The sequence below is a fragment of the Octodon degus genome, unplaced genomic scaffold (assembly GCF_000260255.1).
Source record: "Octodon degus isolate 3935 unplaced genomic scaffold, OctDeg1.0 scaffold00005, whole genome shotgun sequence".
NCBI lineage: Eukaryota > Metazoa > Chordata > Mammalia > Rodentia > Octodontidae > Octodon > Octodon degus.
Window position 1 is genome coordinate 5,391,542 of NW_004524581.1, and position 4,870 is coordinate 5,396,411.

Genomic DNA, 4,870 nt, shown 5'->3' on the forward strand with positions numbered 1-4,870 from the left:
GTAGAAACATCCCTCTGACTAAACAGCCTGGCATGGGCTTACTAAGCAAAGATTTGAGATTTAATATGGCAGCTCCTAGAGTTTGAAAAGCTGCTCATAGCTCGCTTTATTGGTTGGCTGAAATATGGATCCAAAGATGGCCCACTGTAAATAAGGTGAAGGTGGCTTATATTCTTTGGTTTACTATTAAGGCATTCAAAGTGTCAGGGAAATTGAGAGACTGGAGTGGATTTGTCAAGTAGAATCCAGTCCTTCATACCAGGAAGGCCCACAGAAGAAATGCTGGCTAGTGATATCTTAAGAAATACAGATTTGAGATAAAATAAAAACAACACTGATGTACTCTCTCATTTTTTGCACACCAGAATTTCCAGTGGAGAAAAGTCAATCAATTGGGAAACATAAAGGTATAATTGAACCCTGCAGTGGCAGGGGCCAAATGCCACGTGGCAGCAATGCCAAAGGCAGGGTGCAATTCCTTACTGTAATGGGCAGCAGAGGTAAAGCAGTTATCAGAATAGTCTCATACATGTAGACCTGTGATGTGGTGTTGGCTAATTACCATGGTGCTCCCAAATGTAAAGTACATATGAAGCCTACTAAACTTTACTAGATTTATAAGAGCAGAAACATTGCAGTGTAAATAATCAAAATCTGTCTCAAATTTTATCAATAGTGATTAGTGGAGTAGTCCTTCAAGTAAATCTCAGAATTGAGCCAGTTTGGGACCTAAAATTTATTGAAGGAAGGAGAGGCTTGTACCCCTTGAAGAAGAATATTGATACACTATCAAAAATTTACACTGTTAATATTTTTCTCAATCCTTAATCCATAGGGATGAAAGCCTTTTGCCAGGACACCATACATTGGAGAATGAAGAAAATATCAGAGATTGGGGAAACGCCAGACACTGATTTTGAGCAAATGATGATTCTGGGAGACACAAAAAATTGTGGTGGCCTTGAAAAGAGTAGAATCTAAAGGAAGTCAGATGATACATGACATCTTAGCAATGCCTGGCCCCGTCCTTGATCATTTTCCCAGGAACAGAATGCATAACTGTAATGAAGATACTTAATACCTGACACAATACACAACCCGATTCTCTAACACAAGGGAAGGCTCTTTGGTGGAAATTCAAAGTGAAAGACATTAGCACTGTCCACAGCTGGGGAAAAGAATGACTCAAAAACCATGCCAAGTTCCTGGAGGCACAGCAAAGATCACTGCCGCTGTGGAACTTGAAATATGCAGGGACGGTGGTTGGCTGTAAGTATTGACCAATGAGCTCTCGTATTTGACCTGTGAAGAAGATGAGTAGATCTTGGAGAATGATGATAGATGATGGTAAGATCATCAATCACAGCTCAATTGCTTGCATTGATCACCTTCCATGAGAGAAAGTTTTCTTGCTTACACTGATTCACACATTACCTAGTACCTGGTAAATAGCTATTAATTTGGCAAATGCCTTTTCCTTCATACCTATCAGTAAGGGCTGGCAGAGTCAACTTGCTTGCAGGTGGCGAGACTGTAATATTTTACTATTCTTGTTCAGTGGCACATTAACTTTCCAGCCCTGTGCTACAATTTAGTTTGCAGGAAACGAGATCATCTAACTCTTCCACAAGATACCACACAGGCTTATTCCTTGACACAGTTGGATCAAGTGAGTAAAAGGTAGCAAACACTCTTGATCTGTTGGTAGAATACTTGAATGTCAGAAGGTAACAAATAAATGAAAATATTTAATATTCCTCTATCTCAGTAAAATTTCTAGGACAGCAGTGCTACTGCAGCAATATTCCTTCTAAGGAAAAGGATAAATCAATGCATCTGGCTTGTCCTAGATCCAAGGACAATGCACAACATTGGGTCTATTCCACTGAGCCATCTCCCCGGCCCCATGGAAATCTTAAAGACAGAGGAAATGTCTGTCTCTACTGTGGCCCATTTACCAAGTGACACAGAAAATTGCTAGATTGAGTGAAAGTTAGTGTGCCACTGAACAAGAATAGTAAAATGTTAGTCTTGCCACCTGCAAGCAAGTTGACTCTGCCAGCCCTTACTGATAGGTATGAAGGAAAAGGCATTTGCCAAATCAATAGCTATTTACCAGGTACTAGGTAATGTGTGAATCAGTGTGAATCAGTCTCTGCAGTTGTTTATAGGTTGCTCCACTGCATGCATGATGGAGGCAGAAGACCCAATGATACATGAGGTGACAGTGACAGAGAAGGATGCTGCTTGGAGATGGTGGCATAACCCAGGGGAAAATCAAAGCAGGCTCCTAGCATTTGGGACTGAGACCCTACCATCATTTGCCAACAACTACTCTTCCTTCAAAGAAAGAGCGCTTGTGGTGCTACAAGGCCTTAGTGCAAAATAAATGCTGTCCGTGGACATCTCTTTAGCATAAGACATTAACTGCTTGTCGTAAACTACATTCCAGCTGATGTTCTCAGTCATGATGTAGGTTGTACACAGTAAAAGTCCGGGATCAAATATAAGTGGCAGACAAATGATCAGATTAGAGCCAGCACAGGAGGTACAAGAAAGGTCCATGAAGATATGATCCCAGAATGTATTCTTTTGACTCTTGATGTATGGCTATTTATTTATTTATTTATTTATTTATATTTATTTATTTTCTCTGTTTTTAGAGAAGGGTCTTGTCTTAGTTACTCTTCTCTCACTGCAGGGACAAATATTTGACACTCAAAATGAAGGAAGGAAAAGTTTATTTAGCTCATAGTTACTGGAGGTTTCAGTCCATACTCAGCTGGATCCAACGCAGAGCAGAACATAGCAGAGGGCAACATTTCATGGTGGTGGCAAAGAGCAAGAGCAAAAGGAGAGGTAGCAGCAGCTCAAGCCCCTAGCTTCTCTTCCCACCTTACATGGTACTGCAAATTACCTGCCTCAGGGCAGGTGCAGCAACCACACCCACAGTAATCAATCACAAACTCCAGAAACCCCCCGCCCAAGACTGCGTGAGGCTTTGGGGGGACACCTAGACACAAACCATAACAGGTCTACAGGGTTTTTAGGGTCTAACTACTAGATCAGACTCATAGGATGTCTGGAGGTGACTGACAAACAGACCAGCAAGTTGAGGAGGAGCACACCCCAACCCTGGCTGTGAGTGGGGTCTACCAAGTAGTTTACCAGCCAACTGGACTAATAAAGGGAAAGTTAGGGAAATCTTCCATTTCAGAGAGCCTCAGTCTTCTTAAGAAGGTGTGTACTTCAATGCTGTTGCCTTTGGACCTCAGATTCAGGTCTCTGGCTCCTTCAAACTTCTTAGCTAGTGACTCAGGCCAGAAGCTTCACAGTGAGCTTCTAGGCTTCCACAACACGTGCTGCGGCCTCACTGCTTCTTGTTGTACATTTTCTATATTAATGAGCTGAACAAATACTGGGCCCACTCCTATCAGCAGGCAAAAGGCCACCGTGTTCTTTTCCAACTCTCATCTGTAGCACCTAATAAATTCCCTTGCACACTAACACACACATTTTTCTACTGATTCTGTTCCTCCAGAGAAGGTAAATTAATACATTAGGGTACATACTCACTTGTACAACAGGGACTAAGCATCTACGCTGACTCTCAGGAAAGAGACTCACAGGTATCTTTTCCTTTACAGATATTCACTATATTGAACTTCTATTTCCGCATTTTTCTTTCTCTTTGGATAGTTCTTCTACTAGAAGAAATCTCACGTTTACTGCTTTTCCAATCAAAATTTTATCTTGTTCTACTATTCTCATCTTTTTGAGATCTCTACATAGAGCATAAACCCCACATTTTAGCTTAAATAGAAAAGACTCCTATTGAGATCTCAGATATATGCCAGAACTTAGCCTAATCTTAGTAATTATAATTATTATTATCATCATTAAAATAGTACTATTCAAATTTGTCAAATGCTTTCCATGCTCCTAATATTGTGCTAAAAGGATCGATTCATTCAATTGGCACATAAATCCATGTCATGAGTTCTGCAATGCTGTCCATCTAATAGATACAGGACAAATGCCAGAGGAACTCCCCAGAGACTATGTGGCTCATCAGTGCAAGGCTAGCTTTTGGACTCTTGTCTACTTTGCTGAGAACCCTACACATTCTTTAGTGCTCTTTACATAATTTGATTAGAGACTAAATTAGGACAGCGGGGCTTGCTGGCATCAGCAGAAACCACATGACCCTGGCACAGACTACTCCAGGCTTCCAAATGAAAACCATCAGAAATGGAAGCCAAACTCAAAATCATGTGACGCGGGTGTGGTAAACGAGGTTTTAAATTCTTAGTTCACTGACTAAAACTTCCTAAACTGATATATTACTATATGCTACAATTACGGAAACCTGTTGGAGTTGAAAATTACTTCTAAGTACTTAAGAATTTTGTATTAAAATTTGCTTACTTGGAAAATTGAAGATGATCGTTGTACTAAAGACAGGCAAATGTATAATGGTTAATAAGCTTAGCCCTTTGAAAATGGAAAACAGTTGCATATAGTATATTACTAGTCTCCTTAACTAGAGAGAGTAGTAAATGTGTCCAAAAAGTCTGTAACTAACTTCATTGGCATTTCATTTAGGTAACTAAGTTTCAGTCTCATAAATGTTTTAAATTGATTGCAAATACAGTTGAATGCATTTATAAATACCTATTTCTAATATAGCACATTACAGTAAACATGTCTTATTGTTATTACTAAGCGATGATATACTTTGGTTAAATATTTATATCTCAATAATTGTCAGAGGGCTGGAGAGATGGCTCAGTGGTCTAAAGCACCTACTTAGAACAAGCTTAGCAAAAGCATCAGGGACCGCGGTTCAATCCCCCAGCACCACATGCCA